General features: G+C 44.8%; 1 protein-coding gene across 9 annotated transcripts in view; it reads left to right on the top strand.

Annotated features, from left to right (window-relative positions):
• FBRSL1 (fibrosin like 1) overlaps positions 1 to 15926 on the top strand; it is an 830184-nt gene that overhangs the window by 206340 nt on the left and 607918 nt on the right. The gene's annotated exons all lie outside the window — the stretch shown is intronic.

Consider the following 15926-nt stretch of genomic DNA (forward strand, 5'->3'; position numbering starts at 1 on the left):
AATATAATCTCTCTATATAAAAGTGAGTGTATTTGTGTGTGTCACCAACCAATCACGAAGCATCTTTCATTTTACCAGAGCTGTTCAAAAGAAGCTGAGCTGTGAATGGTTGCTATGAGCAACAGTTTTCCTTGCAACCAATCACTAAGCATCTCTCATTTCACCACAGCTGGTTAAAAGTAGCTGAGCTGTGATTGGTTGCTATGAGCTAGTTTTCCCACTTGACAACATCTCAGCAGACACTGACATGGTGGGAGAAATCTAGCATCCCCGGGAACATAAGCTCCCAGCCATTGTCTGCCACCCTGAAAGAAGCAGAGAGCACATGACAGAAATGAATCCCCCCCCCCCCCCCTCCCTGCCCATATCCCCATCACACATCCTCCATCCCGTAGGCACATCTTCCCTCTTAAAGGGATCATTGGTATGGAAGTCAGAGCAAATCCATCCAGGGCTTTGGTTTTGACCCCAGGCCTCTCTTAAAGAGATCCCTGATATGGAAGTTAGGATCGTTCCACTCAGCTCTGTGGTTCTGACCCCAGGGTCTCTTAAAGGGATCATTGGTATGGAAGTTAGGGCAAATCCACTCTGCGATTTGGTACTGACCCCAGGCCTTTCTTAAAGGGATCTCCTGTATGGATGTTAGGGCAAATCCCTCAACGCTCTGATTCTGACCCCAGGGTTCTATTAAAGGGATCATTGGTATGCAAGTCATGGCAAATCGACTCATCCCTCTGGTTCTGATCCCAGTCTCTCTTAAAGCGATCCCCGGTATGGAAGTTAGGACCGTTCCACTCAGAGCTTTGGTTCTGACCCCAGACTGACAGGATGATGTGGGATATTAGGGGTAGTAGTCCGGTGGCTCTGGCTGATGGAATGATGTGGGATATTAGTGGTAGTAGTCCGGTAGCTCTGGCGGACGGGATGATGTGGGATATTAGGGGTAGTAGTCCGGTGGCTCTGGCTGGTGGAATGATGTGGGATATTAGTGGTAGTAGTCCGATAGCTCTGGCGGACTGGATGATGTGGGATATTAGGGGTAGTAGTCCGGTGGCTATGGCTGACGGGATGATGTGGGATATTAGGGGGAGTAGTCCGTTGGCTCTGGCTGACAGGATGATATGGGATATTAGTGAATGTGGCTATGCGGAGTGGGCGGGGCTCTACACTCAGAGATAGAATAAATATATATATTCATTATAATTTGTTATAAATAACCGTAGTTAGTTACTATGCCCGGGCAGCGCCAGGCTCTTCAGCTAGTATATTTATTAAAAAGCAAAGGCCTTTTAATATATTGGTCAAATCTTTTTCTTTTAGGGTTTCTTCGCCCTTTTTGGCTATGCTAGGACTACCCTTTCTTGATTGAAATGTTTGGCCCTGATAAAATAAAAAAAACCTTTACTCCCCTCCCATGTCGGTGCCGTTCCAGCGGTATCTGCATTTGCGGTCCCAGGGCTCTCGTGCGGTTGTTGTGGCTGTGGAGTCGGTAAGGCGTAAATCCTTGACTCAGACTCCTCAATTTCCCTGACTCCTGACTCCACAGCACTGCCGCACTACTGAGCATGTACATAAAGTGCAAAACACACGGGGCTCTCATGCTGTAGTTGTGACAAATGAGCCCAGTGCCCAATCAGTGCTGGCGCTGTCTAACGAATTGAACATTAAGACTAAGTGAGAGAGACGCCACAGCCCTGACTTCCTCTTCATGTTCAATTCGTACGAAAGCGGGAACAGTGATGCCGGCGCTGATTGGGCGTTGGGCTCACCTGTCACAACAACCACACGAGAGCCCTGACAACACGAGTACCGACACCACTGGAACGGCGCCAGCACTGGACAACGGGAGTATAGGCTTTTTTATTCTATAGGGGCCAAACATTTAGATCAACAAGGTGTTGTCCTAGTAGTGGGCAACTCATTTAAGAACAAACTATCACATTGCTGTTCCTGCGATGTCAGCGCTCACTCTCCCTGACGCTCTCGTACAGTTATGACACTTGACCATGGCACCTAATCAGCGCTGGCGAGGCTGTCCCCACCTTCTTACTTACTCTGGAACGGCGCTGGCACAGGAGTGGAGTATAAGCTTTTTTTATTTTATCAGGGCCAAACAATTGGATCAAGAAGGGGTTGTCCTAGTAGTGGACACACCTTTTAAGGGTTCAGAAACTCTGACTTGGTTAAAAGAAGTAATATATTCATCATTCGAGTGGGATCTGGTAGTTATAGTTAAAGGGAATCTGTCAGTAGGATCAACCCTTCTAAGCTGTCTATGTGGGCATGTAGTTCATAGGAAGTTGAATAAAATAACACCTTGAAATCTGTCATCCAATGTCTTATTCCAGAGAAATCATAGTTTTCTTAATACATAAATGTTAAGATCTATGGGCCGGACATAGATCTCTCTGAGAATCGGTTTTCCAAGCTGATTTTAAGTGAGACATGTAATGATTAACAGTCTGCTCTCCAGATCTACATGTCTCACACTTGTAAAGCCGCTTTTGTTTAAAATATGCTCTGGGTCAGATTCTCGGGCAGATCTATGTCTGGCCCGTTTACATATTATGAAAATCATGGACTTCTGGAATTTGATATCGGTTTACGGATATAAAGGTATAATTTTGTTCATCCTACTATGACCTTCATGCCTGTGTAGATGGCTTATGATTTCTGTTTAAAATCATAGATACAAGATGATGACTGCTGTGCCAGAACCACCAGTGGTGCTGCATCAGGAGATAGACTGCCAACTTTTTCCTAAAGCTGCTATGTCATGAAAAACGCCAATGGGGCACATTGGCGTCTCAAAGGCGTCATGTGCACATAACCTTGAAAGTGTTTCTTGTATCTATCATAGCCAGGTAAGACAATCGTTTAATCGGCCCCTGTACATTAGAACATCGATGACGTGCCACACTTCAAGCGAGTGTTATGCAAGAAGACCTCCAGAGAAAATACAATTTAATTTCACAGTCTTCACATAAAACCCTCAGTAGTGGAGATTGTGAAACACAAGTAAATTACACAGTTATAGGGTTTTATTTGTGTAGCTCACATGTCTTAAAGCTTTTGCCAGCTACTTTTGAATAAAATAACACTTCTTTGCCCACAAATAGCACTGTGTATACTAACCATCTATGGCCTGTTTGGTATGGAAGGATTGCTGTAAAGTCAAACATGTCATACATAATAGCACATCGCTGATACACTAGGAAGATGAAAGGCGTATTTAGTGAGATGTAAGTGTCCAGCGTTCTCTTCCAGCAGCAAGAAAATTTAAATTAAAACCGCTCTGAGCAGATATATGTTCATGTCACTTACTCCTATTTGATTCCAGCCATTGCTGCATTAATAAGTCATTAATACCTTTTGGCTATACCTGTAATCTTTACTTCTAAGCACTTCTGAATCCTGCTGAAAGTTTAAATTCTTCTATATTGTCTCAGTCAATACATTGGGTTATATAATAATACTATTTAGCTGTATTTAACCCGTTTGTCTTAAGAATCCCTGGAGAAAGTTGTTCAGTAATATAGCGGGAGTCTCCTGAGTAAGTATAGGCATTGATATAAGTCATGACGCTGAACATAAAGTGCCACAAGGTCTCGAGGGCTGCCGAAGTGTTTGTAAAGCAAAAACGAATCCTTTCTTTTTTCAAACCCTCTTCAAAGCCATCTGAATCAGAGAGCAAAGAAATTCTTCTTGCAAACACTCTGTAACAGAGCAGGCTCAAAGGAGGTGAACATCAAAAAACCTCTAAAGGCAACAGCTGTAGCACAGAAAATTGTAGAAACGATGAAATTACTGGGAAACTAGGTGCCCACATGAGTAGCAAATGGAGAACTCACAGATGATCAAACCTCTTTATTAATAAATATTTTGTATTGCCTCCTGAACTCTCAGTCTAAGGGTATGTGCACACGTTGCGGATTTGGTCCTGCGGATCCGCAGCAGATTCTCCTGGGTGTACAGTACCGTTATATTCTATGTAAAATAAACGCTGTGCACATGCTGCGGATTTCTCTGTGCAGATTTGCTGCAGTTTTGAATCCGCAGCATGTCAATTCTTTGTGCGGATTCCGCAGGGTTTTTACACCTCTTCCATTATAGGAATCCGCAGGTGTAAAAACGCAGGTGAAATCCGCACAAAAACTGCAGGAAAACTGCACTAAATACGCAGGTAAAACGCAGGTCATTTTACCTGCGGATTTGGCATAATCTGCGCGGAAAAATCCTCAGCAGAATCCGCAGCGTGTGCACATACCCTAAGTTATTCAAATTGGGGGACATTCACGCCACTGTATTTTTGGTCCCAGTGCGGTCCTTGATAATAACTGATCTCACACAGACAGCACTCAGGCTAATGTTATTTATTAGGACTATTCAGATGACTTACTTTTGCATGTATCAAATGTGCATGTTAAAAAAACAGCATATGCTAGTATCTTTGATATATATTTTTTTTTTTTAGTACATATAGACTTCATCCGAAATACAAGAGGCCATATGGATGGATCATGTGCATAGTATCTGATTTTTCCCATCTCCCATGACGGCACACATGAGAGAGGGGATCCGCCCAGTCAGGACAGGAACCCTACTGAAGATAAAAGGGCGGTACCTCTCCTTCGCTTCAGTTGGGTTTCCTGTCCTGACAGGGACCCGGGTACTGAAGATCACATACCTGCCCCTCTCTCGTGCTGGCGTGGAAGAACAGGCAGGGTCCTGGGCGCCGTGCGTCGGGAGAGGGAAGCGCCGTCCGCGGGTCCCCCGGGGGCTCAGCGTCCGAGCGGGCGCAGAAGCGGCACGGCCTGGGGTCCTGGGGCTCTGCCGTGGCTGCCGCGTCGCCCTCTCCCCCTCTGCCGCATCCTGGAGGAGAAAGTAGCGTCAGGAGCGTCCGCTTCCGGGTCCCCTCTGACGTCACACGCAGGGCACGCTGGGAAGGGGCGTGCCCGCGTATTGTCGGGAGGCGGTGCCAGTATCCAAGATGGCGGCGCCCAAAGGGAAAAAACGCCGGCCGGCAAGATAAGATCCCGGTGGCATGGCAGGGGGGAGGGGCTGTGGGGGTAACTGAAGGAGGCGGAGAGTGCAGTGGATCTCCCTTACATAAGGGGGATGACCACAGAAGACACACTCATGCCCAAGGCTTCATGATGGAAGTGGGGCAAGATGAGCAGCAGCAGCAGCAGCAGCAAGAGCTCTCGCCAGATGCCGGGCCGCCAGCATACCAGGAGCAGCCGCTCGAGTGGTGGGAGCGGCAGTCGTAAACGCGACCGGCATGACTCTGAGACGTCAAGAAGAAACGTCACGAGTGTATCTGAGGCGCCTCCGAGATCGGTACCCCTGATTGACAGCGGTGGTGAGTGATCTACGTGAATGTCACCCTTATGGTAACGGGGTTCCTTTTTTCTCTGTTTGAGCACTAGGGGTCAAGGAAGGCCAGCAGCAAAACCAAAAATAGAGAATGCGCCCTATTCAAACACCTGCTGGCAGATCAGTGGCAGAAAGACCTCTGCGCTGACTGTATAAATAAAACTATACAGGAGGAAACCCCTGATTTGGTAACCAGCCTTAAGGCGTTAATACAGCATGAGGTGAAAGGTTCCCTAATGGCAGCCCTTAAAAAGAAGGATAAAAGAGGTCATAGAAGGGATTCTGATTCAGAGGCCTCGCCAGGGCAGAAGGGGCGGGAAAGATCCTTGTCCCCCTCCACCTCTTCTCCTCTTCTCAGTCCTCAGAATCCTCCTCGGACAGCGATATAGGCGGCCATCCATGTTTCCCAACAGAGGATGTGGAAAGCTGGTCAAAGCTATTAGGGCTACAATGGGCCTTAAGAGGAAAAGACTCCTAAATCATTGGAGGATATGATGTTTGGAGGATTGGAGGAAAGGAAAAAATGCACCTTTCCTGTAAATGATAAAATAAAGGACCTAATTGACAGGGAATGGAAAAAAACCTGAGGGGTCAGGGGGCTTGCCTTCTACATCAAAAAGAAGGTACCCTTTTAAACAAAAGGATTCAGAGACCTGGGAAAAAGTCCCAAAAATTGATGGGGCCGTAGCCAAATCCTCAAAAAAGGTATCTCTACCATTAGAGGACTCGGGCATGTTGAAAGACCCGCTTGATAAAAAAGCAGATGGTTTCCTAAAACATATCTGGGAAGCTTCGGCAGGTGGATTAAAGCCAGCGATAGCTGGTACCTGTACCACTCGTGCCCTCATGGTCTGGCTACAACAAATAGAAGACCAGATCAGGGATAGAGTTCCTAGGGACGAAATTGTCTAATCTGACACTGGTACACGGAGCAGCGGCTTTCCTAGCGGATTCCTCTGCAGATTCCGCAAGATTGACAGCTAGAGCAGCAAGCCTGTCAAATGCAGCAAGACGAGCCCTGTGGCTTAAAGGGTGTCCCGGAGATTTACCATCAAAACATAGGTTATGTTCCATTCCATGCGATGCCCAATTCCTCTTCGAAAAAAGCTAGAAGAGATTTTGGAACATGGGGGGGATAGGAAGAAAAGCTTTCCCCGATTTCCGGGAGAACCTAAAAAGCAGCCTTTTCGGAGGAGGAGATTTAACAGGGGTTGTCCCCCGGGAGATAGAAAAAGCTGGGACTTTAAAGAACGAAGAGGATCGGGCTATATGTTTAAAGAGCCCTTCACTTCCTCCAAAAAATCTCCCCAATGACATCAGGCCGGAAGTAGGGGGAAGGCTTTCTCTCTTCCTTTCCGCCTGGGCAAATATCTCCCCCAGTGCATGGGTCCTAAACATAATAAAGGACGGTATAAAAATAAAATTCATGCGTCCGTCCAGGCATACCTTCATAATGACACCCAGAAGGAAAGCCCAAGAGCAACAGCTGGCCCTGGAGACGAAAGTCTTGGGACTAGTGAAAAAACAAGTCCTACAGGAAATCCCAGTGCAAGAAGAAGGAAGGGGGTTCTACTCCCCCCTCTTCTTAATACAAAAACCAGACGGCTCTTGGAGAACCATTGTCAACCTGAGGAGACTCAATCAGTGGGTAGACAATTGCTCCGTCAAAATGGAGTCAATCAACACGGCCACAAAGATCCTGTTCCAGCATTGCCTCATGGCACTGATAGACTTAAAAGATGCCTACTATCACATCCCAATTCATCGGGAGTATCAAAAATATTTGAGAGTAGCGCTTTATGTCCAGGGGCAGGTGAAACACTACCAATACACAGCCCTTCCGTTTGGCCTGTCTACAGCCCCCAGAGTATTCATCAAAGTGATGGCCGAAGTAATGTCTTTTCTTCGTTCCAGGGACATAGTGATCGTCCCATACCAAGACGGCTTTATTGTAATTGGGAGGTCAGAGTCCCACTGCGCACATCAAGTGAAGGAAGTGATAGCAATTCTAGTAGGACTAGGATGGATAGTAAACATCCCCAAGTCAAGGATAACCCCAGTAAAAGAGCAATCCTTCCTAGGGTTGATATTGGACTCCGAGCAACAATGCTGCCTCCTACCAGAGAGCAAAGTGACCAAGATAAGAGGCCTAGGTCGCACAGCAATACAAAGACCAAATATGACACTGAGGAACGCAATGTCCCTTTTAGGCTCGTTGACATCATGCATACCCGCAGTAGCATGGGCGCAGTACGACTTAAGGCAACTACAGTGGGAAGTTCTGTCAGCACAGAAACAATTAAAAGGACATTTAGAAGGCAAACTATGTCTCTCAGTGGCTGTAATATTCTTTTCTACAGTCCACCAGGGAATCTCTAACAGCTGGTGTCCCGTGGCAAAAACCAGTCGAGGACATCATTACAACAGACGCGAGTGCCACAAGATGGGGAGCACACCTGACATCCCACTCAATATACAGGGGACCTGGCCCTCGCTAGAAAAGGATCACAGTTCAAATGTCAAAGAACTATGGGCAGTGGAAAAAGCCGTGAAACATTTCCTTCCTTTACTTCAGGGCCTCCACACCCAAGTCATGATGGACAATCAGGCAGTAGTAGCCTACATCAATCACCAGGGGGGAGCGAGATCTCGGGGCCTCATGCAAATATCGGATCTACTCTTCCAGCTAGCAGAACAACATCTGTTATCCATCACAGTACTGCACATAAAGGGGGTAGAAAATATACAGGCAGACTTCCTGAGTCGCAGGCACCTAAGACAAGGGAAATGTTCCCTAAACCCCCAAGTCTTCCAACAAATAGTTCAGGCCTGGGGCAAACCAGAAATAGACCTGTTCGCTACCACACACAACCGGAAGGTCAGGAAGTTCTGCTCACTAAATCCAAGGGAAAACCCCTTCGCAGTAGATGCCCTACAAATACCCTGGACGTTCATCCTGGCCTATGCATTTCCCCCGATAACAATCATCCCAGTAGTGGTCAGGAAAATCAGGGAGGATCGAGCGAGAATAATTCTTATAGCTCCGTTTTGGCCAAGGAGGCCTTGGTTCTCCCTTCTGAGACTCATGTCGGTGACATATCCATGGATATTACCGGAGATTCCAGACCTGCTTTCCCAGGGACCAGTGGTCCACTCTCAGGTGAAAGGCTTCCATCTAGCAGCCTGGAATTTGAGAGGGCGCTACTGAGTCGCCAGGGATTCTCTCCGGGGTTAGTCTCCACCCTGTTGAAAAGTAGGAAACCTAGAACATCCCAAATCTACGGTAGAGCGTGGAAAACGTTCCTAGACTTCCTGGGGGAACCCTTGGGGGATGTAGCGCCAGTGGGACCTATCCTAGAATTCTTACAGTTGGGGCTGCAACTGGGGTTAGCCACTAACACACTCAAAGTCCAAGTCTCAGCTTTGGGGGCCCTATATAACTGCAACTTAGCAGCCAATAGATGGGTGTCCCGATTCATAAAGTCCTGTGGCAGGTCAAGGCTGGTCATTATCCCAAAGATACCACCCTGGGACCTCAACCTAGTCTTAGAGGCCTTAACCAAAGATCCCTTTGAACCACTACTAGAGCCGTCACCAAAGCTACTTACACTTAAAACTGTCTTACTGGTAGCCTTAACATCAGCCCGAAGAGTGAGCGACCTACAAGCTCTATCTATATGTCTTCCATATACACAGATCTTGGATGACCGAGTTGTTCTAAGACCAGACCCGGCCTATCTCCCCAAGGTAGTCCAAAAGTTTCATAGGACTCAGGAGATCTCCTTGCCATCTTTCTGTAACAATCCTAGAAACCATGGGGAGCAAAAAGTTCCATACATTAGATGTAAGAACAGCCATAGTACAATATATGTCAGTAACTAGTCAGTGGAGGAAAGATCAGTCCCTTTTTGTAGCCTTTCAGGGTAGTAGAAAAGGGCACGGGGTAGCTAAGAGTACCATTGCCAGAAGGATCAGGGAGGCAATTATGTTATCCTACTCGGCAAGTGGCGCTCCGGTTCCAGAAGGCATCAAGGCTCACTCCACCAGAGCCGTGGCTACCTCCTGGGCAGAGAAGGCTAAGGTATCGATTGAACAGATTTGTAAAGCCGCTACTTGGTCCTCACCTTCAACCTTTTTTAAGCACTACCGACTTGATCCATCTTCCTCTACTGACCTAACCTTTGGTAGAAGGGTGCTTCAAGCGGTGGTCCCTCCCTAAGGTGTCTTATTCTACAAAAGTCTCTCGTGTGCCGTCATGGGAGACGGGAAAACACCAAGGTTACTTACCGGTAGCCGGTTTTTCCGGAGCCCATGATGGCACCTGTATATTCCCCCCCCCTTTTCACTCCTTTGGTGTGCACTATAGTGTGGGTGCTTTTTTTTTTTAGTTAGATATAATGTGGTGATAGTTTTACCATGTGTACTAACCCGGGGGGTTCTGTTCTGTGCTCTGTAAACCAACTGAAGCGAGAGAGAGGTACCGCCCCTTTTATCTTCAGTAGGGTTCTGTCCTGACTGGGCGGATCCCCTCTCTCATGTGTGCCGTCATGGGCTCCGGAAAAACCGGCTACCGGTAAGTAACCTTGGTGTTTTTTTTACAGATTCACTACAATTAACGTAGGAAGCTGTATTTGGATGAATGCCGTACTGATGTAAAAATATTGACACTGCATATAGATGACAGAGCTTCCATGTTTTTTCTGAATTAATTATTTATATACACTTGTGTAATTTAGTCTTATTACGAGACCTACCCTATATTCTGCAACTAAAATTAACCATGTGTTCCATTACTTGTATGTATATAAGTAATATATCAATGTGTAAGTGTTCCTACATATTTTGTTATATCCTTAACAGCAGGATTTACCCCTTTCAACTAATTACAGTCCCACGTTGCTAGAAACTCCCATATTTAGGAAAAGTTCCCTGCAAAATTGTAAAATCAGCTTTTTAGTATTGCAATGACACATCTAATTAACTGGACTAGTCCAACAAGCGCGCGGGCAGTGTGGATCAGTCCAGCAAGCCAATGACACTCAAACAGAGGTGTGATATGTCTGCAGTGTCCTCTCTGCTGCCTACTCCCTAAATCCCTTGTACCCACAGTTAGACTAGTTTCACACTAAAGATGGGGTACGCAGGCCTCATGCCGACGTAGGTTAAGCTGAACGGAGGAGGCGGAGCTTCACGGACGAAGTCCCATCCCTCCGCAGCTCTGCCATACACTAGTGTGAAACTAGCCTTACATTTTCATGACGCAGAAGTGTAGCCGACAGCCCTTCTAGGTAGTGGCTCGTAATGATGGCAGACATTCTCTTTCATCACTTGAAGCCATAAGCCATGTGTGTGACTGCATATTTGCAGGATTAAGGGTTCTGTGAGTGGGACATCATACATTTCAATCATTCCTCTATGGGCATGATATTGGCAGCGCTTGGGACTTGTCCGCACTAAGTGCATGCCTTTTGAAGTATTCCATTTACCGTAATTATGTTATGTGGTGCTGCGATAGTAAAAAGTTGTTTTTCACTATTGTTCTGGCAACTTTGTTTAAAAATTTGGGGTGCTAGAAATTCACATTATATGTTAAATGCAGCTCTGTATTTAATGTGTGTAAATCCCATAAAGACCAGATGCTGATAAATATTTTTTTTAAAAATGTTTATTTTCAGTATTTTCTCAACTTCTGATTCCACTATTTATTAAGAAGTATTAGCAAAATAAGTGCAGTGAAATGCTGATTTACTGCCTTAGATTGATAAAACAAATATTTGTATAATTATAATTACATTTTCAAACTTTTTAAAATTCTTGTGAAAGTGAATATGCAGCAAGCTGTGTATTAATTATGGGCTATAAATGGCTAATAATTTAATAATTTTATTTTGACCTTTGTACATTTCTAAACTTACGACTAAACTGAACTTGTCTCTGTGACTCCACAGCCGAGCTATTAACAGCAGTTGCTTATGTGCTTTACAGTAACTTTATGGACCATGTGAAATGGGGGATGTTTATTGACTAGGGTACCCTTACACTTAAAGATGCACCAGCGATCCCAACAACGATATGACCTTTTCAGGATCGTTGGTGTGTCGCTACATGATCGCTAGTGAGCTGCCAAACAGGCAGCTTCACCAGCAATCAGCACCAGCGACACGCGGTTAACAAGCGACACACGTCGCTTAGTTACGCGCTGTGTATGTTAGAAACCAGCGCGCTGGTGCAGGGAGCTGGTAACCAAGGTACACATCGGTTTCTAAGCGGCGCTTAGAAACCCGATGTGTACCTTGGTTACCATCTCCCTGCACCAGCGCGCTGGTAAGCAAGGTACACATCGGGTTTCTAAGCGCTTAGAAACCCGATGTTTACCTTGGTTACCAGCTCTAGCGTCGCTGGAATGGCCTGGACATTTTTTTGATCTCTGGTCTCCCTCTGGCCAGCAGGCATCGCTGCATGTGGCAGGCAGGAGACCAGCGATCAAAAAAATGTCCAGGCCATTCCAGGGCGATCAGCGATACCCGGCAGGGGGGCCAGTCACTGATAAGTATCACACACAGCGATCTCGCTGGTGAGATCGCTGTTGCATCACAAAACTTGTGACTCAGCAGCGATCTCGCTAGCGAGATTGCTGTATGTGACGGGGGCTTTAGTGCACGATCAGCGATACCCGGCTGGGGGGGCCGGTCGCTGATCCCAGTCACACACAGCGATCTGTGGCGTCACAAAATCAGCGATCTCGGAAGAATTTTCTGGACATGCCCAGTGACTGATTAGATAACATCTGAAAAGTGATCTCAATAGAACACGAAGTGTGAGCCTATTATAAATTTCAGTGGCCAGAGTAAAAATTGCAAAATGCTTTTTAATATAGATATTGGCAAATTTTAAACAAAATCACTAAATACAAAAAAATTGTTGAAACATTTAAAGGTGTGTTGTTGTGTTTTTTTTTTTTTTTTCTGTAAACAGCAACTCATCTTACGACGCATGCTTTTCCAGGTTGGTCAGTATTTATTCAAGGGCAGTAGCAGTTATAGGTTTACAACCTATTTTTTTGGCACATGACCTGTTTATCCAACTCTGATTTCTCCCATTATCATTAACTTTATAACTATGATTGCCCTTTACCAATGTACCATAATTATTGCAATGATGGTGTATTGTCTTTATGATGCCAGAAAATACTTTGCTCCTAGTACAATCTCTGAATAATCTTAGAAACATTATGTACAGTGTGAGACAGTGACCGGCATTGTTGTAAATGGCTGGTATGTGTCGCAGGGGAGGAGGTCCTCTGCACAGTATTCCTGAAATGTTGCTCTGGGACCTGTAGTCCCACGAGCCTTGTTTTTGTTTATAAAGGGGGGCTTGCAGGGTTAGCCAGAGAGCTGGGCAGGACTGGCTAACCATGCACACCTCCCACCTAATGGGGGTGGTTTCAGCTATATAATGTGGCTGTGGTTTGGTCACCTGATCGGTTTAGTAAGGTCCTGAGAGAGAACAGGTGTCTGTTGGATGTGCTCCAAGTGGACCGGATCCCTGAAGAGCACAGAGTGAGACCATGTACCTGTATAGCCTGTGACGGCTAACTGGTAGGGAAGCTCCCGTCCTTCTGAGGGTCTGGACTGTCGGGTTTTGCCTGTGGAACAAGTTAGTGTCCGGGACAGTGATCGCAGTTAGGCAGTTTCCCTAGAAGCCAGGACTGACGAGGAGGAAGGTAACCCAGAGTATGGGGGACTGTGTGCACTGACGAGGGTCAGTTAACGAACTGTGTGGTCACCCACGGTAATTGGACGAAGTGAGGTCCAGCGTTTAGCAGGGCTGTGGAGGTGGAGTCGGTGTCATGGAAATGGAGTAGTCGGAGGTTTGGCTTACCGATTCCACATCCCTAGTATGAGGGTGTCTGAGTTGGAGTCGGGGATTTTGCTTGCCAACTCCCCAGCCCTGGCATTTAGTGACTGCAATCTAATATTGTGTGTCATGGAGTAAAATTGTGAAACAGACGTTGGCACGGCGTGCGGTCGCACACGGTAACTGGACAAAGAGTAGTCCAGCGTGATTAGTGTTGCCGACTTAAAGCCGTGTACAATGAAGTGCTATGTGTTAGGTCTGTGATATATAACATGGCCTACAGTGGTTTATGAGTGTATAATAAACCGCATGGACTGCGTGGAAAAAAACATTCCTGTGTGCCTTAATCCCGTTGCCAAGCGAGTGTCCCCCAAAACATGCAGTAAGTGCTATCTTACAGTAGTTTCTCAATTATCTTTTATCTAGTTTCCTTCAGAAATCCTTGGATTATATTTTCCTTTTGACAAACATAAAACTACCAAACTTTGCAAACGAGCAATGATGATTCTGAACTATAAATACTTTTTAGTACAGGTTTCGTTTAACCCATTAGTGAGGGAGCTAGTTTTCACTTTAGTGACCGGGCCAAATGTTTTAAATCTGCCCAGTGCCACTTTGAATGCTTCAACTTATCCCAGTGATTCTGAAATTTTTTCGTAACATATCATGCTGGTGGTAAATTTTGGCCTTTATGATTTGTGTAAGTTTCTGAAAATATCAGAAAATTGTGGTACTTTGGTATGCACCAAGTATCGCGGGTGTTTGCGCGACCCCGATGCAAACTCGAGTAGCGAGCACTTTTGCTCAACACTAGTCGTCATATCGTCGTCTTTTTTTTTATTTTGAAAGAACCTTAGCCTAACCCTGAGCCCAGCCCCAACCCTAACGTCATAGAATGAAATAAAAATTATAAAATAAATCAATCTTATTGGATGACAGAGGTTGGATGACTTACTAATTATTGGATTTTGATCACTGTGATAGGGTTTATCACAGTGATTTAAAATGAACCGATAGCAAAAATCCCTGCTGTTGCGGCCAGCAGATCGCTGTGGGTGCATTTCTGATTGGCCTGCTTTTTTTTTTTTTTTTTTTTTGCAGGAAGAGGAGACAGAACTGGAGGTACCGGGGGTGGCTTGGGGACATAATTTCTCTCTTTGACATTATATCATGTCAGAAAAGAGAGAAATGTTTTTAATAGCTGGCACACTTTTTTTTTTTTTCTTTAACGTGATTGTCGATATTCAACAAACCGACCCCGATCATGTTATCCAGGGTCTCAGCTACCCCTGGTAGCTGATGAAACCTTGGACATTTTCCGATGCTGGAGGTCCTAAAACCGTATTCCCGATCGCCGTTTTAAAACGATAATGGAGTAATAAGACCCCTTAACGGCACCATTGTAATGCATATCTGTGGTCATTAATAGGATACATCCAAGATGTATTGTGTATCAAGAGACAGAAAAAAGAGCAAAATGTAAAGAAGAGCCCAAAATATATGACTGGTTAGAGAAAGTAGAAAAATAATTATAATGGTCAAATAGGCAAAAATTCCCACATGTGCCACATTTACTAATAGACATGTGCCTGGGAGTAATTTTGGACTTCTGTATTCCAGGTGTTTACCAAGCCTTAACTCTCCTGCTCAAAGCTATGCTTGATGCCATACAGTAACATATTCTCCACAGGGCACAATTCTTCTAGAGAAGAATATTTCTGTAATAAGACTTCTATTGGTACATGCGACAATTATTTTTCGTTATTGAATTTATATGGAAATCTGAGGTATGGTATGGACTTGTAGTCCAGTCAGCTAGAAATTAAAATGGAATTTTGCATTCAATAAACTTTGCATAAATCAATAGTTCAATTGAATGGAAAAAAGTTTCTAAGACCTCTTATCAGAGAAATCAATATTTTTTTTTTTTTTTTTTAGGTAGACACTCAACAGACTGCGTCTTGATGTCCGCCTCTAGTAGGCATATACGCCCAAAAATGATGTGCCGCAGAGTGTACGTCCACTGCCGGCACCATTAATAGTCGATGGGCCTGTGGGCGCATATGCCTGAATCCTGTTTTACAGGTGGTGGATGCCATGGATATTATAAATCTGCAAGGACCACCTAGCAAAGATAATATCTATGACCAACTGTAAAAGAGCACCTCAGGCACTTGGCTGGTTTATTTGTACTAGGAACATAAATAGTTGTATCATTCATAAAGGACCAGTGATACTAAAAAGAAAGCGGTCTGACCTAAAGAAGTGAATGATAATATTTACAGATGCACTTGGAAGAACTCGAAATATTCCACAGTGTTTACAATAGGTGAATGATGTTATATGGATGAGGTTGGGGCTTCCGCCAGATTACTCAATGGAAAGTTTATTCTGTTTAGGAATATCACCTCACCCCTTCACTTCCATAGCTCTGTTTTATTTCTCATTAGGTACATTTCTGAATCCTATCTTTACATGATACAGCCAGTTACATAATATCGCAATCTCACTTGCATAGTTAAATGTGCAATGATCAGTTCTTTATGCAGATTGATAAAATCTTAAAGATAAATTAGATAGTAGCTTTTGTATTTGATTTAATAAGTTTGTTCCTGAGCTTTGGTTTATTAGTTCCTTCATGTGATATATTTGAAGGGCTCTTACTGAAGTAATTTGTTTAGTGTTCAATTTTA

The sequence above is a fragment of the Dendrobates tinctorius genome, unplaced genomic scaffold, assembly GCF_039654945.1.
Source record: "Dendrobates tinctorius isolate UK_male_01 unplaced genomic scaffold, ASM3965494v1 ptg000265l, whole genome shotgun sequence".
NCBI lineage: Eukaryota > Metazoa > Chordata > Amphibia > Anura > Dendrobatidae > Dendrobates > Dendrobates tinctorius.